The sequence below is a fragment of the Haematobia irritans genome, chromosome 3 (genome assembly GCF_050003625.1).
Source record: "Haematobia irritans isolate KBUSLIRL chromosome 3, ASM5000362v1, whole genome shotgun sequence".
Classification (NCBI taxonomy): Eukaryota; Metazoa; Arthropoda; class Insecta; order Diptera; family Muscidae; genus Haematobia; species Haematobia irritans.
Window position 1 is genome coordinate 54,188,526 of NC_134399.1, and position 24,825 is coordinate 54,213,350.

General features: G+C 31.5%; 1 protein-coding gene across 7 annotated transcripts in view; it reads left to right on the top strand.

Moving 5' to 3' along the window:
• Positions 1-8,481: 8,481 nt before the first annotated feature.
• LOC142232068 (uncharacterized) overlaps positions 8,482-24,825 on the top strand; it is a 53,654-nt gene continuing 37,310 nt past the window's right edge. The window contains exons 1-2 of one of the 7 annotated variants that reach the window (XM_075302772.1): positions 17,666-18,031; positions 18,328-18,476. The gene's annotated coding sequence lies outside the window, so the exon portion shown is untranslated. Of the gene's footprint in view, positions 8,624-17,656; positions 18,042-18,327; positions 18,477-18,512; positions 18,533-24,825 lie in introns of those variants that run through there. The other 6 variants (XM_075302773.1, XM_075302778.1, XM_075302779.1 and 3 more) reach the window with 6 other exon arrangements.

Below are 24,825 nucleotides of genomic sequence, written 5' to 3' on the forward strand. Positions count from 1 at the left end.
CGGCAAAAAAGCAATAATCGGCCGAAGCCGATTATTTTCCTCAAATTTGTAATTAAAAAAAGTTTGTGTTTTTTAGTTCAATATTAGCATTTTTTCAACAAAGGCATAAAAACAACAACAAAATGTAATCCAGTCAATGTCTTATAATATTCTTTTAGAACTAACAGACTATATAGTATTCAATATTTAGTAGTTTGATATTATAATGACAAAAGAGGATTTTTTATAAATTTTGTACGTTTTATTTGTACTGGGTGTTTTGGCCGAGATAAATTCAACGCTGGGATAATTAAATATGAAATAACTTATTCAAACAGCTTTGGCTTCGGTTAATCGGCCTCTTGACGCCGAAGGCCGATTCGTGGCCGATTATCGATTTTTGGCCGAACGCCGAAGCCGATGCTTCGGTCGAGCTCTACTTCCCTACGAGTAAGGCTATGGTCACACTAGGCAAATATTTGACCAAAATGAGTATCAAACATTTTTCCAGAAACATTTTCCAAATATCTGGATACGGGTTTTGGAAAATAACCCTGCCATGATGTTATATATCCAATATGAGCTCAAAATGGTTGCAGGTTTGGCTGTGGCGACGGATTCTTTTTCGATTTCTGTCAAATATTTACCCAGTGTGACCATAGCATAAGGTACAAAAATTACTTTATATCATTTCGTGTACAACAGGTATATTTCGCGTATGTATTCGTACAGCATATATTCTTTGAGCGTGTCCTAGATGAAACATATATCGAAGGGTCTGCACTTGTCTTAAATCAGAAAAGCAAAGAAAAATTGTCGATTTTGCAATAATTGATTTTCCAAAGTCCCAACTTTGATTCAGATTGCAATGCCATTTGTCATGTATTCCATATATCGTATATGTATTGTGTGTTTGATACACCTCTTAATATAGGTTTAATTTAGCCCCCCACATACTCATTTTTTCAAAAGGTTCTAGGGTGTGTCTTAACTAAGGCGGACAAATATGTAGAATTTAATGAGGTGTGGATGATGTGGTTTTACTACTTCCTCAATGGGAAATATGAGTCAGAAATTTCGTGTATAATTGTTTCCTTGATTCATGAGTGCAATGAACTCCTTCCCCCTCTCTGTTTACCGTGGCACTCCTATGCGACTGTATATCCCATAGATCCTTAAAGAAAAAATTAATTGAAAAGAAAATATCACAAAAAAAAAACTGTATTTGACATTTGGTTTGAAAGAGATCTTTCACTTCCCTCCCTCCTTAGCGACACGATCAATTTAAACTCGTCGTATTCGTCACTTCCGTTTAGGGCCTATGTAATGAGGGATTTGTTTTATAAGATCTTTTGTTTCTTGGCTTCTTCCTTCATTCGATGGTAAATAATACATAGATGCTTATAAATGTGTATTGGTATTGTGAATAGAATTTGTTATTGTGTCTCTTTGCTGTTGATCTCTAACAAATGTTGCCACGTGTATTACATTGTATTATGCTGGGTAGAGTCGTGTACAGTGGCTTCAAGTGAAACTTGGTGATAGAGAAAATCTTTGCAATCTTCAAATTCGTTGTTTGATATTTTTGAAAATATACTCAAATCGACTAATTGAATATTGATATTAGCCAAAATTGACTTCCAACGAAAAAGTGGACAAAATGCCAACTCTGAGAGTATGTGTGGACGATATCATTTATTGTAAAAATATTCTAAACGGGATACACATATAAAGAACTGCGGTGAATATAAATGCTTAAAATTATCCGGCTAAACCACAGCTTACATAATGTAAAATGTTCCAAATTGTAAAAAAGGCGGAAACTTCAAATGGAGGCTTTCTGATTCCAATTACAATCTATTCAAAAATTCTCCATTTTATTAGGTTTTTTAACATTGCCCTGCTTACCTTGTATGTTAATAGTACCTATAATACCAACTACAATACAGAGGTTTTCACATATAGTCCAAAAATCATTCTTCTATTATCATTATAACCCAGCACAAAAAAAAAAATAGAAGTTGTTCCAAGACACAACTTTAAAAGCACTTCCAAAAATGTCCTCCCAAATATGTTCTTTATTTTAACTACACACAAAGTTCTTTTAATTCAATATTTTATAACTCGCTTTTTTCATACTTTTATTTTTACAGTTTTTGTTTCAATTAGTTGAGCTCAAACATCTAAAACACGAATCACACTTTGAGAAGTGATGCAAATTCAGTGCAACCGATGTTGAAATGGTGGACATCCGTCCTATGACAAACCCATGTTAATTTCATCGCTTCTGCGCCAATTTAGCACCACTTCCGGATCAAAACGAACATTTTTACTTTTTTTGTCGACGCTGTTTTTACTGGGTACATAAATTTTACACATACACACAAAAAGATTTTTTTCTGATTCAATCACGAAATTAATTGATCCAATTAATTTTTTAATTGAAATGTCTTCAATCACGAAAATGATAGTATCAATCACAGTTTTAATTAGGTATAGAAAAAAATCTTGAATAAAAAATTAATTGATTTCATTAGCAAATTTCAATTAATTTTTAATTGATTCAATTAAAAATTTAATTGATGTTGATTGCAAAACTCAATTAATTTATTAATTGAAAAAGGTAATTATTTTCAATTACTTTCTGAATTGGCTTAGAGTTTTTATTTGGAATAACAATTGATTGTTTGAAAACATTTTTAATGAAAAATTAAAAAAAATTGTCATCACTTCTTTTAACTGAATTAGTCTTCGGAATTTGATTAAAAAGTTAATTGTATCAATTAAAATTTTAATTAAAATTTAAAAATGTTTTTTAATTGGAAATATTTTGGTGATATTTTTTTCTGTGTATAGTTTGCTGAACAATCCATTTCACTTAGAGGCCGATTTTGCATATATTAAATATTTTATCGTGCTGATAAAAATAAATCGATATCGACTATTTAAGATAAAGTCCGCAATAAAATAAAATCGTGGCAACATCATGAAAAAAGTGTCATATCTGGTTTTTGACCAATTATGATTGAATTTATTTTTTCTTGAAAATGTATCTCAATGATTTAAAAATATTTTGATAAAAAAAATATTTTTTATAGTCATATTCCTGGTAATGTGCGAAAACACTCATATACCAAAGTGGCATATAAAAGAATTTGCTTAACTGTCCAAAAATGTTGCTCAACTATGAGTGTGGACTGACTATAGGCGGAAACTACTGCATAGTAATAAATAGTTATAGACCATTTAATACTCTTTCCCGTGCCGTTAAAACAGCTGATCGCATATAAAAATGTTAGTACACTGAAAAACCATTCCGGGTTCCAAAGATTTTGTTTTTATCCTAATGATTTTGGATCAAAGATGTAGAGAATTCTGTTCTCTTTTAAATTTGCGTATTTGTTTCCTAGTATACAAATTTTAATTTATTCGATTTTTCACTTTTTTTTCATGTGCTATTAAAAATTTTAAAAACATGTTAACTACAACTAAAATGCAAGCTCTATCTCAAGTAGAAATTATGATGTCTCAAATAAAAATCGTCCTTGAAAGACATTTTCTACTTTTGAACGCGTTTTCGCTTTGTGGTCAAGATATTTTAAGACGTTTTCATTAATTTTGAAGAATTTTTCAGAATTATTAAAGCTAAATTAACATTTCTTTATGTCAAATCGCTTAACTATAAAACAAAACTTGGACAAGGAAAAAAACTTTTTATCAGAGAAATGCTTCTTTTATACCAAGCAAAATTTTTTTAATATATAAATTTATGACTGTGGATTCCTACACTACTATGTTGTTTCTTCTATTGTGATTAAAGAATAAAATTGAAATCATTGATTTTCAGCTAAAATTTCGCATTCGTATTTTAAGGACATGAAATCTTTAGCATCATGACAATAGGGCTGTTTTCTTTCTGCACTGTTGACCAGTGCTAAAAGTAAACGCAAAAATGGTTTCAGTTCAAATTTCGATTTTGATTGGCAACACTTGGTCCCCCAGCTGTCAAAATAAAATTTATTGTTTACAAATAAAAAAAGATGGTTGAAAATTTAGATTTAAACTAATAAGAGATTAATTAAAACTCACGAGCGATTATTTCTCATTTATATGATACCCCAACTCTAAAACCATCGATATTTTGCTTTTCAATAAGTTAATTATAATTATTGCCGGTCGTTTTATTGAATTATTCCAAAAACAGAGCATAATAGAGACAAGGTCTGGTCGATTATCTTTGACGAATTGTCCAAATGAAAGCGTTGCCATTTCCATGAAGATTCTTTTATTGGAAGTTGTTAGAGATGTTACAGCTAAAGTTGGGTCTCCAGATATTTCCTCATGATTCGATACAGGGGAATGTTATTTTCTTTTCATACTCTTGCGTCCACTAGCACTAATGTTGCGACATTTAAAACAATAGCATAATTAACTGCATCTATTTTTATCAATTTTGAGAGCTTGGGAAGAATACATCAATTTTTGTAGCGGCACGATAATATCACAAAATCCAAACAAATATTTTGTATTTGTTTATTTACTTTTTCTTTCGTTTCTTCTTCTTTTCTGTATGTGACATTCACTTGAAATGTGTTCCTTTCCCAGCATTACTTTAGTTTCCAATTCATATTTTGACAACTACAAAATTCGCATATCATGGTGACTCTGGTGCGACTTGCGCTAATAGACGTTCTTGATAGAACACCAGTGCAACTGGTTGCATCATACAAATGTTAGTAACTAAACGGGGAATGAGAAATTGGTCATTAAACTTGGGAATTTCATTTGTTTTGTTGTGATTTTAACATATCTAGCTGCAAATTCCCTCTATGTCATGGCTATTTAGTACTAACAACAGTCCTGTAATGTTATTAACATTTGCTCAATAATCAATTACACGAATCCACTGTGCAATGTAGATAACAAGCGTTCTATTGATAAAAGTGACACCCTCTTGTGTGTTGCTCGTATTTGTCGGAGAGACAACAACAATGATATCTGACGTGAATGCTGTGGTTGATTCTCTTATTCCAGATGTTATCGCCGTTATTGTTTTCTCTTCAATTATTCAGATATGAGTATTCATTTTCAGTAGGCGATAATAAATTTAAATATATCTCAGTACCCGGTAAGAATAATGTGCGCTATATGACAATATGCCTCTTTTGCCGGTATTCTTTACAAAACGACTTTTGTTTTCTTTGTCACTGTCGCTGTAGATACACTGTTGAACATTATACTTCTCAATATACACCCACTTTAATTTCCTCTTTTACGTGGTCCTCTTGATTTGTGCTTTTGTCGTACGATCACAAAAAAATATTTAAATATTAAAAGTGATGTGTTATTTAATTATTTTATTTGCTTTTATTTCGTTTTAAATGATCGATCAAAAATACTAACTTAATTTTATCTTTTAAATAGAGAATATACATATGTCCAATGGACGGCTAAATAGTGTTTGCAAATTGTACTGGAATATAGTAAACTATTGCTAAAATATTTGTTTTAAAATGTTGTTTTGTTGGATTTTTTGTAAATAATATGTAAATATTATTTGTTGTTTTTCTTATTTCAGGTAAATATTACAGCTAGATAACTGCTGAGTCACAATGGGAAATATAAATAATTTTATTATTGAAGGTAGTGTAAATATTTCAAATTATATTTAAATTCATAAAATTGGTAATATATTTTACTTACACTCCAACAAAAACAGAAAACGTTAAATCCGCATAAAATAGCATTTTCACTTCAAATGACACCTTTTCCATTCCAAATTATACACTCATTAAAAATAATGAAATTTCAATTAAAAGACAGTTTAAAAACAAATTCGGAAAAAGTCGTAAATCTATAAACTAAAGCGAATTTTTATTAAATGAAAATTATTTTTGATAAAGAAATTGTCCTTGAATTAACTGAAATACTGAATCTTCAGATTTAAGATAAAAACGCTTTAATTATAGGCTGATTTATTTTGAGAATTTTGCATTAAAGTTTTTTTTTTTTTTGAACTAATAAAATATTTTTTACTTTCAACTATCCGTTATAATTTGGATTTTAAAGTGGCATTTGTTTGTACGTGAATAGCTTGATATATGAAAATGAAAATTTCATTAATGAGATCTGCTACATAGGTCCCTAAAAACGTCTTTATTTTCAGGAAGCCTTATCTTTGGTTCGGAATCAATACCAAAATCTTTAACGGAAGGTAAAAAGCTTTGGATCCAAGTAAACTTTGTTTGAGTGTACCTTTTCAATTCGAACGTAAATGTTTAGAATAAACTTTCACTCCGAAGTTTATCATAATTATTATTTTTTAGATTTCCAGTTAAGATGCAAATGCCTCAAAATGAGTCTTAGCCTATATTTGAAGCGGTTTTATCTTTTATCTAAGATTAAATATATTTCTTTAACTGAAAAATGTCTTTCTTTACTTTAAGAAAAAAAATCGCTTTACTTCAAGGACCTCCTAGTTTAATGGAGGGGCGCAAGTTTGCAAAATTTGTTTCCTAAATCTAACAAAAAAAAAAATTAAATAAAGTTTATAAGCTTTCTCTTAATTAACATTTCATTATTTTAAAGAAGCATGTCTTTAATATTAGGTCAATATTTTTTTTTTCAGTGTATAGAACAAATGTTGTGTCTTAAATATAGGCCACGTAATCATCCTCAATGAACATATTTGACTTTTAATTTAAATATTCTTACATTCAATTAAAAATGTTGCAATTTATTTCGAGTCAACCATGGGGTTTCTTTGCAATAAATATACTTGAAGGAAGCAACTCAATTTTATTTCAATTTATGATAAATTTTAAGTACCGATTACCAAAGGAAACCAAAATTTTTTATTAAGCAAACAGTGGAGATGTTACATATTATAAATGTATCTACAGAAAGACGGATGAATTTTAAGACTGATACAGACCAAACTCGCTTTCAGGTATGAAATATGTAATTTTTCAAATAAAACGCTTTAAAGACGCATTTTAAAATACGTTTCCATTTAAGCTTTGTAGTTAGGATGTAAAATATCGACGAATTTAAAGATAATTTCATTTTATTTTGCAAAAATTTTCAAAAGTATTAATGCACTGAAAAAACAGTGAAACCACCAGGAAGAAAACTTTCCGTTAATTTCAGAAAAATTTGAATATTTGTAGAAAATTTTAACTAAACAGTATTACAAACGTTGGCATCACGCCGATGTCATAAAAATAAGTAAATATTTTTCGACAAATTCAAGAAAATTTATTAGACATAACTAAGTTTTTTCACTTGTTAAAGAAAATTTGGTAGTTTGAAGGAAAAACTTGGTGTTCAAAATTGCAAGAATGTCTTTAGTGATATACGAAGTTCATGATGGACGCATTTTTGGTAAAATTTACAAATTTAAAGAAATTCTGAACTATTTTGTGGAAGGTACGAATTTAGTTAATCATTATGCTTCATTTGAGTTTAGTTTTTTCCTCGGTTTTAGTTAATTTAACTAACATAAACAAAAAATTATTAGAGCAAAGGAAACTTTCTCCAAACATAATAATTCCATGAACTAAAATAAAGTTAAATTGACCTTTGTCTAACAAAATTGTCTTTCATATAAAGATGCCCATTTTAAAATCTAATCGCCTTTGAGGACAAACACCTTCAATGAAAAGTTAATCAATTTTTGATCAAATAAAAAAAATCTTTGTATCTGAGAAATGCGTCTTCTATGCTATTCAAAAACGGAATTCTTATTTTAAGGATATGAAATCTTTGTGCTTACGACACTGAAAACAATAGTTTATAATCTATTAGGTTAGGTTAGGTATAGTGGCGGCCCGATATTTCAGACTCACTTAGATCATTCAGTCCATTGTGATACCACAGTGGTGAATATAATAATCTATTCAATATACTCAATTGAGATGTCTATTTATTAAATACCTACTACTTGATATTGTTCTATTAGAGAGTCTTTCTATTTATCAACGTGTACACAGATGTTCATTAAGGTAGACAGTTGGAAATTTGGTTGATGATTTGCGCTTTTCGCTTTATTGATTAATCAACTAACCTAGAAAGTTAGTGTCTGCTTATAACCCATCAACCTATCTCTGTAGAACATATACTAGGTCGATCTAATAAATATATGGATAGATTTGTATTTGAATTTTATGTATGAGCACAAACACATGTAGAGGCAAATTATAGCATGTAGACTGTTATGTGGTCAAAATTTAAATTGATTTTTCTCAAACACACACCCTGCCCACCGTCATCTCATTCGCCCTTGTGAATCGATCACACTGATTTGCATTTGTTTGGGTAATCTATGCGAATTCTCAAGCTCTCTTACACTTTGGGTCTGTCTCTCTCATGTTTGCGGTTTGGAATTTCTCATATTTGACATAATTCTCTCATTCAGTTATATGGGTGATTTTTAAAGAAATTGTATTACTAATTTCTTTGTTAAACCTGAACTGACGACGGTCAAGTTATGGCAGAGTTTTGTGTTTGCGTTCAGTAGTATCGCGTACTCTCTCCTCTGCTGCTCAACGTTGCGCGGATGTGTTTCGTTTTTTAACAGGCACTTGTCATGCCATTTGACTATCAATAAAACCAGAAATAAGCAATACATATTTCTATAAAAATGGTAATGTCAAACTATTGATTCGTCGCAAAGTTTTACTACAATTACAAACAAACACAACCATACTCTTATCCGTACATACTACATAGAGATCTATGGAGAATCGTAAAATCATCATCTCTTATGGCGATGTGAACAAAAGAATAAATGTTTGTGTGATAAAACATTATTGATAGTTGAAAAGATACAACGGGAATAAGAGTCCTGTTGTTGGGTTTTAAAAGAACATCCAATAGGGCTCTCTTCTCTCCACCCTTACCCCAAAGTTATACGGGTGGTTCGTAAATTCATTCATATTTGGGTGTGTGTCAATGAATAACAGTGATTCATGAGATTGTTGCTTCCATTGTTGTATTGTTGCAGCTAAATTGAATTATTGTTTCTTATTTATTTAACAAAAAAAGTCAAGGAACTTTTGTTGTAGACTTGTGCAGATGCCCATTTGTATGTGGGTGTATGTGTGTGTGTTAATCATATGTGAATGACGCACTGTAGTATGTCGGAAGAAATGTATGCAAGATTGTAAGCTTCTGATATTTCGTCAAGAATGCAGCTAAATGTCCAATTCAGCATTTATGATCGTGTATTATTTTATGAAACTAAACTTTTGTTTATGCTTGTATATCAATCATAACAAGCAAATGAGAGGATTTTTTGTTGTATGTAGTGTGCAATATAATTAATTGACTATTTTACAGATTACTTGATGATGGGGAATTAGATACCTATATGATAGTTTATAAGGTCCCATTATATATTCCGCCTATACAATTATATCCTAATGTAACGACCTACTCCGTTGTCTATTTATAAAAGGTGACAATAGGGGGAAATGTGTGTGTCGCGTTAGTGATATCCAAGGCATTCTTTTGGGCTATTTTCAATAGAATGCTACATCATTATGTCCGAATATGTTAAAATAATAATTAAAATAAAGTGGTGCAAAATTTGGCGCAGAAGCGATGAACTTAACATGGCCTTGTCATAGGACAGATGTCCACCAGAGATGATCTGCAACAAACTTTTTTAGGTTTGTGGCTGTCGCAAAGTTGTAAACGTCACGTAGGCGTCGTAAATGTAGAAAAAGTAACAAACGTCGCAAACTCAAAATATTTCTTTGTTTTATTCTAATGCTATAATTCGTTTGCGTAATAAACATTCATGTTGTATCTTGAACAAAATCAAAGCATTCCTTTTAGGTTTGAATCACTGCATTAATAGAAAATTTGCGACTACAACTAATGCTGATATGGCTAATCTCTGATGGTTCACACGCTCTCAATCACGTTAGCTAGGAAAATTTAAAAAAGTAAATCTGTAGAATAAACTTATTTCAATGGGACGTTCCAAGCAAAAATTATAAAAGCTACTTGATGGTGCAGTGAACGTGACGGACTGTCCTGGTTCATATATAAATTAGGCAAATTTCTGCGGAAACTGGCAGCGAAAAAAACTACTAGTTAAGTATAAGATATTCATAAAATCTGCTAAGTGACTGTTTGACTTATTAGAGCCAGTTGTCACTATAACTAAAAATTGTCAAAACTCTAGCTACTCGATGGTGCAACGAAAGCTTAGAGATACATTTTCGACCAAGAAACCCCAGAATAGTTTGAAGTTGCGAAGAACACGATGATGCGGGTTCAACATAGTTGAAGTGGACGCCCGCGGTCGCCTAAATTTTGTCCAATATAAAAATGTTTGGTAATATATATTAACAAAATAACTTAAAATTTAGTATTTTAAATTTTTTAAATACTGCCAACCTGAATAAAGATTATAATGATATAATACGAAAATGAGACAAGAAATTTAGAGACTTTTGCGACAAACGTATTATACCGTCGTAAATGTATGCCGCAAAAGTCACAGTTTGCGACAGGCCAACCCTGTCAACAGCCCTTGCACTGAATTTGCATCACTCCTTAAGGTGTGAACCGAATTCAGTGTTTTGGATGTGAATTAATTTTTTTTAATATATTTGTACCAAACCACTAGCAATGCCGTTTGCTTGAGAATTATGACATGCCATCATAAGACGATTTTGGTTACCATACAACAGATTTTCATGAGTAATACCATGTAGAATTTATTGCTTGGTAAACAAGAATCCCATTTAATATTAATTGCTTGGAGTTAGCTCCAAGATTATCGAGTCGAAAAGCAGCTTTTTATCGGTTTCCTTTTTTGAATGTGTTCATATAGATTTAGTTTGTCTGAAATTTTGAGTAGTTTAGTAAAGTAGTTTTTCTTTGGGTGTAGGCTTCATCTTCCCATTTAGAATGCAATCTTAAGAAGCTTAAAGATACGAGACCATTTGTAACTGTTAACACAACACAAATTCAGACCGTTCAAACTTTCGGTCTTATATACCAGTTTTAATTATAGTTTTAACAATACCCTAGTATACTATGCTCACGTGTCACCTTGCGACCATCTTACTGCTGGTTAATTTTAGGTCTACCCTCGTTAATAAAAGCATCTCTACAAATATTCATCTATAAATAATAACACCATTATAATAATAACGATGATAGTATCAACAACAACCGCACAATGGTGGGGTACATATTAATCACTCTTCTTAGTCTTGGCTATGCTGTTTGACCGATGGGATGTGAGATCACGTACCGCCTTTCAACCTTCTCTTCCGCCGCCGCTACCATTGCTATAACCGATGCTTCTGTTGTCATTTGATTGGTTTGTCGTTGTCTATATATATATAATAATTTCAGTTTCGTTTGATACAAAATTCTTATTTTATTTATAGAGGGAGAGTGACATACAGATGGGCTGACAGACAGACGTAAAACGTATTGTTTTTGGCTTTGTTGCCAGTTGAATTTATTTGTTTTATTTATTTTCTTATTGTCGTTTTTTCTTGTTGGTTCTGAAAACAGCGGCCCCAAAGCGGTGGAGCAGAATGCGAGCAACATAAACCAGATATGAAAACACTTTAATAAACAAAACGACAGAACCCAAATCTATGATTGGTCTGAGTTGTATGGAGGCTGACCACCTGTAGCCGTATGTCAATATCCCGCATGCCATCAATGATGGTGCACATTACTTATCCATCAATTTGTTAGACCAATTTGTATGGGGTTGTTTCAACTCTTAATGAAACTAGGTTAGGTTAGGTGGCAGCCCGATGTAGAAGGTTCACTTAGACTATTCAGTCCATTGCGATACCACATTGGTGAACTTCTCTCTTATCACTGAGTGCTGCCCGATTCCATGTTAAGCTCCTTTTTATAGCCGAGTCCGAACGACGTTCCACATTGCAGTGAAACCACTTGGAGAAGCTTTGAAACCCTCAGAAATGTCACCAGCATTACTGAGGTGGGATAATCCACCGCTGAAAAACTTTTTGGTGTTCGGTCGAAGCAGGAATCGATCCACGACCTTGTGTATGCAAGGCGGGCATGCTAACCATTACACCACGGTGAAACTAGGAATGTATGGAGAATTATCGATATCTATGTATCGGTAACATGGACTTTAATTAGTATTTAACACAGATTTGAAATTAATTCTATTACTTGCTATTAGTTCACAGAAGTAATAAACAAAACCAACATTTGATATTTACTAACAGAAACTAAGTTAATATTCTCATTGTCTTAAAGTTAGCTTCACTGAAAAAATATTGTCGTGAAGTCAAAGATTTCACGTCTTTAAAATACGAATGCAAAATTTTGCTTCGCACAGAAGACGATTTTCTCTAATATAAAGTTGTTTTCCTTGTCCAAAAGCCGATAAACTTTTCAATAAAGTCGTATTGTCCTTATAATTAAGTGCTGGGTATCATAACATGAAAGAAAAAATGTTTGGGCTAAGGTCAACTTGACTTTAATAATTCAGAAAAATTTAATGAAATTGTCTTTAAATTTGTTGTCTTTTTGCATCTTGACTACAAAGCAAAAAATCGTTCAAATATAGGACCTGTTTTTCAACACTTTATTTTAAAGTCATTTTTTATTTGAAACATATCATAATTTCTACTAGAAGTCGAGTCTGAATTTGGAAAATAAAGTTGTCGTTAATTCGTTTTTAAAATACTTTGATAGCATATGAAGAAAAAAGCTGAAAAACGAAAAATTAAAATCTGCTTCCTAGAAGTACACAAAAACCAAATTTAAAAGAGAATTGTGTCTTAAAAGTATCCTTACACTCAAAAAAAAAAAATTACTTGGATTCAAAGATTTTGACCTTCATTTAAGGATTTTGGTATTGATTCCGAGCCAAAGATACGGGTTCTTTAAAATAAGGAATTTTTTTGCGATCCATCTGGCTTTAAATCTAGGATCTATAAAATTAAAATTAGGATACAGATCTCATTTATCGAATTTTCATTCTATTTTTCCGGTATAACTATTAATAAAGCTATTCACGTACAAACAAATGCCAGTTTAAAAATCCAAATTATGACCGATACTTCGAAGTACAAAATATTTTCTTAATTCCAAAAAAAACTTTAAACCAAAGAAGCGTTTTTATCTTAAATCTAAAGATTCAATATTTCAGTTAATTTAAGGACGGCTTGTCATAGGGCGAAAGAACTACGACAAGCCTAGTTGTTTACTTGCGGAACTCTCGATTATTTACCTATTTAAGGTAATTAAGTTTATAAGTTAATTTACCTCTTTGAGGTCAGTCAGCGGCCATCACCCGTTTAGACCTTCTCTGAGAGGCAATTATGATGGGACTTCTCCATATCCTTATTTCAAGTATCAACACTTAGGAAGAGACCTTATCGCTATTGGCTGAGATAATCAATAGACATTATCTTCAACAAACTCTTATCTCACTATACAAACAGCCCATCATCACAATTGAACGACCACGTGTTTTTAAATATCCTGTTTATTATCCCAATTCTCGGGCAAAACCTACACACATACACTTTACGATACGACCGTCTTCAGTTAAACAGTGAGGTGATTTTTGCCACCATCAACAACAACATCTGAGAAAATATAAATTCTCTTTTGTGAAGTCAAATAATTCCAGAGAGCCAAAATTCAGACTCTATCCAGATAAAAAATTATTCTATTTCATATTCTCTCTCTCTGCTGTATGACATTTGCAGTGTTGCCAACTCCTCAAGGCCAAAAAGCACCAAAAATATATCATAAATTCTAACATACCACCTTCCACCACAAAATCGAAAATTAAACGCTCTACTAAAAAAAAAAAAAATTCCGAAGATGTATTATAGAACTTTTGTGAATTGAATTTTAAGAAGTTAAGGTGGGTATTAAGATCGAGTTTAGCTGCTAAAATTACAATTTTTCATAATTACTTTTCTTTAATAATTCATTTTAAGGAATACAAACTTTGTGAAAATTTGCTTTTGGCTATTCCCCATCAAGTTCTAATAAAATTTGCAGCAAATATGCATAATTTTATGCCTTTTTTACTGATATAGTTTTCACATTAGCGGCAAAACTCGAACTTAGTACCCATTATGAACCGCTATTCAAGTCTATTGTTTATTTCAGTTGTGCGTGCTTTTGTGAATTTAATACAAACGTTTTTAATGGCATCTTTACCAAATTCAAAAATTCGATACTCATCGCTCGACTTTCCTACAGAATACCCTAAATAACAATATTAATTAAAAAATAATCAATACCAACTTCATAACAATCAATTTCTATATTTGGCAATAAATTTGAGTTTTTTCGGCTCTTGAAAGTCTAATCAAAATTTTTGTATCAATTAAACTTAATACTGTTCAAAATAAAAAAAACCAAAAGCACTAAATGAAAATGCCAGAAAGCACCAAGTTGGTGCTTTTTTTGAAAAGGCACCAAAAAGGCAATTTGGTGCTTTTTAGAAATCAAAAAGCACTAAATTTGGTGCTAAAAGCACCAAATTGGCAACACTGGACATTTGTGGCAAAGAAGAGGAATAATAGAGAGATGGTAACAATGATGATGACGAGACTACTACACTACCACTATGCAGTGGAGATGATGATTTTTTTTATTTACAATGGTTACGGGCACGGCTCTTCTGGCGTAGTAATAGTACGAACGTCCTTGAGATATACGTATGTATGGTGTGTGTACGCCGACCAAATATCGAGTTTTTCTACTGTGTCTGTCACTCAATGAGTTAGTTTAGTTACTTGTTTCGTTTTTATTGGTGGTTTAACTATTTTAGTCAGATTGTTGCTTTCATATTATTTATTAGTTTTATTGTCTGTGCTACCGCTGCTGATATCGCTGCCATTTCATATTGCAGTTAGATTTTTAGAATACCCATTCTAATCGGCAATTTTTGTATTCGTTTTGTAGGTTCTACCGAACCTAAACTAAAACCATGTTCATTCTCACATTTTCAAATTTTGATAGTCATTGAGAAGTGTAGATTTGTAGGTTGGTGGGCCATTGTTTTTTAGTTATGAGTTTAGTTTAATGCAATACCTTGCATTCTCCTAGGAATTACATGAGAGAGTGAGAGTACATGTAGGAAACGAAACTTGTATTTCCTAGCAGAGTTACCAAAGTGTTGCATTTGTTTGTTAACATTTTTAAGTTTTCACATATTGAGAAATCGGATGATTTTGGATTTCAGGCAATTTAAAGCACATATATGCGATGTATATTTGAGCCGCTTTGAAAAAAATCAAATTCATGTAATATGTATGTCCTACAAAAATCCAGAGCTGCATTATTTATTTATTTTAACAGAATAGTATGGGCCATATTTACATTAAAAAAAGTGAACCCTAAAGCCAATTTAACTTTATTTTAGATCATGGAGAAAATTTCCTTTACTCTGATAATTTTATTATATATTTTGCGATGACAGAAAGATTAGGATCTACTTTCATGACGGACCTCAAAAAGTTTGGCGAAACCGATTTATTTTTTTATTGAAATATCAATGAGATACATTTCCAAGAAAGCTAAATTAATTCAATTATAATATATATCTGGTTGAAAACCAGATCTCACGCTTTTTATGATGTTGCCAACATTTTATTTTATTGTGGACTATATTTTTAAAAATCTATATCGGTGCAAAAATTACATGTTTGGCACTCAAATTTTTAGCACATTATTTTTAGGTGCAAGCATATAATGTTCATAAACAAGTATAACATCTTTGGGACACATATGTTATGTTAATATGTTAGATCATATCATGTTTGGGATATCACATTTTCTTTTTTTCGTATAAACATATATATGTTCAGAAACGTCAGATAGTGCAATAGAGAAAAAAGATAAAGATGACGACGGGGATACATAACGAAAGACATCAACGTAACACTGGGAGAAAGTTAAATGAGAATGGTGCTCTGCTTGAATGACATATTTTTTATGTTGATCAATGAGCTTGCATTCATCAACATAAAAGATTTTAATTGCTTAAATCTAAACATTATTCAATGTACACATTAAATTGTGTATTCGGAGCCTTAAAAAGATATGCTTAGGGTGAAACATAAAATATGTTTGCACAGTACAAAAAATTTTTTGTTTACACAAATTCTGAAAATAAATATGCTTGAAACAGAATATGTTTGGGAGTATATGTTACAGGGGCAATTGTTTTTTAAGGGCGTATGTGTGAAATTTATGTCATAATGATACTAGAAGAATGATTTTTGGATTATGTGGGAAAATCTCCTATATGAGCGATGGACTATAAACGAAAACTACTGTTTGAATATTTCCAATTCATAATAGAAAAGCAATTCTCAAACAAACCGTAATTGTAGAAAACTTGAAACTTATTTGTTATACCTTAAAATTCCACCAACCAAAGGTAAAGCGTGGTTAAAATTTCAAGGGCCGAGGTTGATTTTGAATAAAACACAAACTATTTAGGAAATTATTGTAATTTTATTCTATTATCATATATTGGTATTATTCAATTATGTATGAAACAAAATATCGGCCAAATGGGCGCCGCGACCTCGGTGGCACACCTTCATCCGATTGTCAAAATTTTCGATGACGCTGAGGCATAATGGAGGTTCTATGCCGTTAATGTGCCGAATTATCTCATCCTTTAGCTCTTGAATTGTTGCTGGCTTATCGAGGTACACCTTTTCTTTCAAATAACCCCAAAGAAAAAAGTCGAACGGTGTCAAAACACATGATCTTGGCGGCCAATTGACATCGCCATTACGTGAGATAACACGGCCATTGAATTTGTTGCGCAAAAGAGCCACTGTTTCGTTAGCTGTGTGGCAAGTGGCACCGTCCTGCTGAAACCACATATCGTCCACATCCATATCTTCCAATTCGGGCCATAAAAAGTTCGTTATCATCTCACTATAGCGAACACCATTCACAGTAACTGCCTGACCGGCCTCATGTTGGAAAAAAATACGGCCCGATGATGCCGCCAGCCCATAAACCGCACCAAACAGTCACTCTTTGTGGGTGCATTGGTTTTTCGACAATCACTCTTGGATTCTCATTCGCCCAAATGCGGCAATTCTGTTTATTGACGAATCCACTGAAGTGAAAATGTACCTCATCACTGAAGATAATTTTCTTCGAAAATTGATCATCCACTGATGCCATTTCTTGAAACCATTTAACACGTTGTTGGATTGTGTATCTCTCCACGGTTCAAATTGTGTAAGTCTGAAATAGAGAAATGTCAAATAAAATGCGGAAAAAAACTTGGCGTTTAGGTGTGGTTCACATTCAACATCGGCCCTTACAAGTTAACCACCCTTTATCTTCTAAAATCCTTCAAACGTGAATAAAATCCCTAACCCCTTGAAGAAGAAGAACCCCTAACTTGACGAAAACCCCTAACTTGGCAACACTGCGTACTACATGTGCCAGTCACAGTACAAATTACGAAACAGAAATCGAAAAACAGCTGAAGGAGAGCATGATAACTAAAGAAAATTATGAAAATACAATCAAATAGAAGAGTGAGAGATGTACACCACCTCATATCTTAAACTAATACCAGTCAGTAGGCAGAGCGAGAAACATTATTATTTGGTGAACGAACAACACAGACGATGTGGTTGTTCGATGAGATGAAATAGTAGTCAGCAGTCGTGTTTCGAGTCGGGTAGTGTAGTAGTTGCGTTCTGTTGTTCAAAATAAGGCATTCAGTTTAGTTGTGCTGCATGCACTCACTGCGCTCTGTATGCTCGTCGCCCGCCGCTCGCTCACTTACTACAACTGCTCGGTGTGTGCTCCTAGTCTATATTTTAAATAATATAATAATAATAAAAAAAAACACGCACGTAACTCAACTATTATTATAACGCGGAGCTTAATACAAGAGCAAAACAGTAGACCCAACACACACACGTACACGAAAATACAAAACTAAATGATTTTGATTTTTTCTGCTGTTGCTCTATTGTTTTAAATACATAATTGAACGACGACGTACTAACACAACGATTTGAACAAGGTTTGAAAAAGTGTGTTTTTGGTTTCTTGCTCGAAAATTTCACAGATTTTTTTAACCAAAGAGAAAGTCAAAAAAGCAAAATATAAAAAAGACAAAATAATAATAAGAAAAGAAATATCTGTTGAAAATAATTTTATTTTAATTCATTTCGTTATCAATCAGTCCAAGTGACCGTGAAAGTTCGATATATCGCAGTGGGTTATGAGTGTAGTAAAGTGTGTGTTTTAGAATACAAAAAGAAAATTACGAATATTGATTTTATATTTTTGTGTTTTCTCCTCCAAATAACTGTAAAGCCATCACAAAAATATGTAAATCATTACAATTGAGAGAAAAAGTGCCACCAACAAGAGGAGTAGTTAACTTTTTCCCTAACGACTTTTAAACGAATCAAATAAGAAAATCAACGAAATAATATACGATGTAAACACGAAATAATTTTAAGGTGAAAAATTATTAAAACCAAAAAAAAAAAACATCCAACAGATTGTTGTTATTTAAGTATGTTATTTTCATAATGTTTAAGCCTCAGTATGAATGAGTGTTCGTCTGTCATTATTATTTTCTATCTGTCTGTTCTCCCATCTTCATATTAAATTATTTTTTACTATCTTCATGTTTTTATTCGTTTGTCAATTGAAATCTCTTGTTTTCGTTTTTCCTTACGTGTCTAATTCAATTTTTCCAAATTATGTAATGATATTATTGTAGTTGGTGCTATTGCTCGTGTTTAGTGGCGCTGCTGTTTTCATTGCATACCTTCCCCTTTTTTCTTCTCCATATAACAACAATAACACACATCAGAATCTATTCACATATCTCGCTATGTCTACCCAAGATCACAAACATCGGCAAATACACGATCTTACGACAAGAGATACAATGAAAAGCCAAATGAATTCTCATAAACGAATTTCCCTTTTTACTCTCTCAACTAACCACTCATTACTCATTGATCGGTTTTTCTCTTACAACCGAAGGTAAAAAAATGAGATAGTTTCAACAACAGTGTTGTCATTTCTTTGAAAAATTCAATAGAAATATTTCTAGTTTTTCAATCCAAAGTACTTTTTAATTAAAATAGTTTTGCATATTTACTGAAATAATAATTTGGCTTCATTACAAATATTTTCTATATTTTTTGCAATCTTTTTAACTTTTCAATTTATTGTAAATTGAATTAACTTTCTAATGTATTGTATATTTTTGGAAGTGTTTCTAAACGTATATCCTACATCATTATGTGGTCAGGAATTATGTTCATTGATTAAACATATATGTTCTCATTAAAATTCATACATCTTTCACATGCATATTATCTGCCAAATTCGGTTGCATATCAAAACACATGGTGTAAAGTGTTCGAGCTGGCACAGTAAAGTGTTCCACCAGATTGGAGCAGCTCATTTTGATTTCCTTTTGTGTCAGTCCCAAAAATCGCAGATATAAATTTGGTCCATTAAATTTTTAACAAACAATTCATGTGGTACCCAAACTTCTCGCTTCTTTTTCTCGTGAACCTTTTTTAAATGTCCCCATGTGGGGCAGTTTAAGTATGAAATTCTCCAAAAATCTCCATTAACTGATAGTACAATTATAAACTTTTTATTACAATAAATTTAACAGGTTTGTCCTACACACTATCGAGATATTATTTGTGAAGAATTATAGATTTTAGATCACTTGGTACACATAAAATATTGAAAGTTTTTTACGAAAGTTATCCGAATAATAACAAGAATACAACTCACTGGAGGAAATAATATTTTTTCCTATATGGCTACATAATACATACCATTGTACCAATGCTGGGTGTAATTCTTTTCCACCAATATTACAAATTTTGAATCACTTAGTTGTATTTTTTATTTTCTTTGCAAACATGATTCATTTTCAATTATTAAATTCCTCAGTCAGCTGATTCATACTCTCTTTCTCTTCGGTTTCTTTGTTTTTAATGTTTTACTGACACACATTATCTCCCTCTCTTTTTTGGTATCTCTTTCCCTCTCTCTCGTTAGCTCGCTCTTCTTTTCAACTACCAATCAATTTATTAGAAAGTTCATTATATTTAACCTGGAAGTTTCGCAGAGATTTAGTTTTTTGTTTTTTTGCTTATCAGTGTACAATATTCCAACTGTTGGCTCAAGGTTATCTGAAAACTAGTTCTACTTGGAAATGAAATCACTCTGAATTTGTTTTGGTTTATGTCCAGTTTATCTAATCGATACATTCCCGTATATAGGAGGAATGTGAACATCTATGTTATGTTTCCCCTTTGTACAGTCAGGGTCAAAACTAAATTTTTTGACACATGAGTGATATATATTGTAATTTTCTTCTTATTTTTTTTTTGACAAAATATAATTATTATTATTTTTTTTTTTTTTGATAAACTTAACAGTAAACCACTACTAACAATGTTCGCAAATATTCTTCTTGAATCAATAAATGCTTCTACAATTTTGAGATTATTTATTGCAATATAAAAAATCAAAATTTCTGATTATTTATTGCTTGAAAATAGAAGTTATCGCATAATGTGTGACAAATGCAGATTTCAAACTGATTAATAATTTGAATATGACATACCTCTATAATTGAGTAACAGAAATTATGCTTAAAATAGGCGTGGTTCGATTAGATCATAATCGCTTATCATTCGTGTCTATCTGAAAAATTTTTAAATGTCAAATGTTCTAAGATCATACTTGTTGGTAAAGTTGGTAAGAGGTGTTCAATAATTCCTGATTTGAGTTGATTCGATTATTTTTGAAATTTTCAAAATCAGCGATTAATCGAACAGGGGTTAGTCCTTAATTGTGACCACACTTAGGATTATTATTATCAGAGAACAAATTTCGTTACGGACAAAATACAGGCACAGTAAATATTGTTTGTCCAAAATTTGATTCCGGATAAAAGAAACAACTCTGCATGTAGATGTAGCTGATACAATGAACATAAATCGAATATCACGCTAATTGTTATTTGCATAATAAAATGTTCTGACAGTTAAATTTTAAACGTTTGCACCTTTGAAAACACACGCATTTGATGATTAGGTTTAATTTTTTCTCCCTAAAATGGTCTGTACTATCCACGCCATTTTTTGAATAAAATTTATGGACTGTACATCGGATCAAGAATTTTCCGAGAAACAAAAAAGTGTAGCTAGAAAATAGACATTTCACAATATAACATTAATTATATTTTCATCCTGTTTTTTTTGCTTTTATTTCGGATTTTCTTCGCTAAACGCGAAAACCCGTCTGAAGGTGGCACTGTGGAACAACAATGATTTTTGTTGTCTATGATACCAAGTTCGTGTGACCATTTTAAATTGTTTGTAGCTAAACGTAGCATTTAGTTTTTGTATTTAGCAACATTTTCATTTACCATTTTTCGTAGCTTTTTGGTATTTATAATAATTAGCATTTTTAGTATTATTAATTTTTTGCACCAACACTATATATTTATACCCTAAACCACATAATGATCACGGACCTGCAAAGAAATGCGCCTACCAGGAATATTGATTTTAGATCCCATAAAATATATACCGATCGACTCCGAATCACCTCCTGAGCCTATCTAGCCCTTGGTGTCCGTCCGTCCGTCCATGTATTTGATGTTCGCAGGAATGATGAAATTTGGTAAAGGGTGTTTTTAACACATGGACTATTTAAACATAGCTCCTATATATATGTATTCGATGATTTCGGCAAATGGGATCACATTGCGTATTTTTTAACCGATCGTCGATAGGTACAAATTAATTTAAATCACCACCAAACATGTTCCATGTTCACCGTCCAAAAATAACAGTTTGCTTTTGAAACATGTTTGGGGTGATCACACACTGAAAAATAACATGCCCATAACCTAAGATTTTGTCTTTACACTATTGACATTGGTATTGATTCCGAGCCAAAGAAGAGAAGAATTGAAGTAAGGATACATTTAATAGACAATTTTCTTTTAAATGTGAGTTTTGCGTATTTGATTCTAAGAAAGAAAATTTAATTTAAAAACGTGTTAATAAAAACTTCAATTTCCAAATCAAGTAGGAATTATGCTATGTTTCAAGTAAAAATCGAATTATGTTATGTTTGTTGATTGATTGATTTATTTATTTTAAAGACCTGTACAACAAGAATAGTAGATTCTTATAATTAGAGTACAGGAAAGATTATCCGATGTTTGTATAATTACATAGAAAAAAACTTAAAAGTAGTAGAAAAAAATAATACTAATTGCATAATTTCGAAGTTAAAAAAACAAAAGTTAAAGTGACTAACAAAAAAAGATGAAGCAAACAAAGTAAAGGAAACTTCAGAACTGATTGAATAAGAGTGTATAAGATATCAATGAAATTAAAGATAATTTAAGTTAACCGACATAGGTACAATCATAAAAAAAAAAAATAAATAAATAAATATTACAGAAATGAAAATTTTAAAGAGATAGAGATTAACAATTAAACTATATGTTTACTATCATGGTTATGAAAATATTAAAAATGGTAGAATACACAACATTCAATAAACAAATTAAATATTCAAAGACGTTCAGGAGATAGCGAAGTGATTAAACAATTTCGCCTTAAATTTATTGGTGTCACTAACAGTTTGAATATTGATAGGTAGAGAGTTCCAAAGGCGAACGGTCGATATGAAGAATTGCCAGTCGGAAACAAGGCTGCGTTGCACTAATGGTATAATTTTCTTACCCCTACTAGAGCGAGTGAAACGAAGTCTCTCAAATAAATACTCAGGTGCACCGGAGTAAACAATTTTGTGGAGAAAGAGAAGGCTCCTGATTGACATCAAACCATCAAAAGATACACCATATAATCTCCGTGCATATTGGGAAACGGAGTCCCGACTATTCAAACCGAAAATATAGCGCGTTACACTATTAAAAAGAACATTCAGCCTTCTTCGACTTGCAGAATCACAGCTAGCGAATAATTCCGTACCATACAGTAGTCCCGGTAAAATGTTTCAAGAAAAAAATCCGTTTATTTTTATTTACTTAATTTTTTTCCAAATTTTCCACAGCTTAATGGAATCTTATTTTTTTAAGTATGTCTCAAACACTGAAAATAAATGTGGTCGTAAGGCCAAAGATTTCATGTCCTTAAAATACGAATGCAAATTTTGCTTAGCATAGAAGACGCATTTCTCTAATATAAAGTTTTTTTCCTTGTCCAAAAGTCGATAAACTTTTCAATGAAGTCGTAAGTCATTATAATTAAGTGATTTGACTTAAAAATGGGCTAAGATCAACTTGACTTTAATAATTCAGAAAAATTCTTTAAAATTAATGAAATTGTCTTTAAATTTGTTGTCATTTTGCATCTTGACGACAAAGCAAAAAATTGTTTAAATATAGGACATGTTTTTGAACTCTTTATTTTAAAGAATTGTGTCTTACAAGTATCCTTACTTGAATTCTCCGCTTCTTTGGCTCGTAATCAATACCAACATTTATAAAGTAAAGAAAAAATCTTTGGGACCGGACATGCTTTTTTTCAGTGAACGTTTTATGAACTTAACGTGAGTATAAGTTCAATATGAACTAAAGCAAAGAAAATTATAGTACGATTCCCAAAACTAGCAAGAAAGTGGTACTAATGTCTGGTTAAAATGGTTATGATTTGGCGCCAATGATTTTCTTCTTTACTTTTAGTTCATTTCTTCTTTTATGAGAGGGTGTAATTTTGTGAACTGCAGTTAAAAAGTACATCAGGACATTAAATTTTCCTGATTTTAAAACGCTTTGTGGAAATCCCAAAATGTGTTCAATTTTTGCACGATATGTATATCAGAGAAATACATCTCACGACAATATTACCCAAATTTAAAATTAAATATATTACCCGACTTTATTCTGACAGACTAGCTGTTACATAAACATATTGCCAGTTTTTTTACAAAATTTTCTACATCACCCACACTAATTGAGCGTCTTCCTCTTTTTTAATAATGAACTCAATCATAGTTGTTTAGCAATTCTGTAGGTGAAAAATCAAATATAGTTCCTCGGCATTTTTGTTCAGATTGAGATAAAGGTGCCATTAAACATTTACTGAACTTGTTTAAATATGGAACTACGGATTATTTCGCAAATATTTCAATGATAACCCACAAATGCTTATGTTTACTAATTCAGTACGAGTGGTTTAGGGTATGATATAGTCGGGCCCGCCCGACTTTCTACTATGCTAACATGTTTAGTTACTACTTTGATTTTTTGTTTCATCAAAGAAAGCTTTAATCAGCTTAGACAACAACTGCCAGCAAATTTTACAAAAAAAAAAATAAACTACATGTAACATTGTACACGCTCACAAAAAATCGCTTCTGTAACATATACTCCCAAACATATTTTGCTTCAAGCATATATATTTTTGGGTATTGCCCAAACATTTATATGTTTGATCTCTTCCAATATATATGTTTGAAAGCATATTGGTCTAAACAATATATGTTTGGGTAGTCTAAGTTCCAAACATTTTGTATTTTTGCATCCAAATTCAATAATGTTGTCTTCCAAAAAACAATATGTTATTATGTGAACATATAATATGTTTGGAAGCATTTTGAACCCAAAAATATTATATGCTTAAAAAAAAATTCTCCCAAACAATATTGTGCTCAAAATTTTATTTATTTATTTATATATTTACAATCATAATGAATTATGAAAATAAACAGGTAATATAGGTGCTAACAACATAGGTTTTCGACCTGAATGCTCAAAATTTTGTTTCTGCCCAATTGTATATT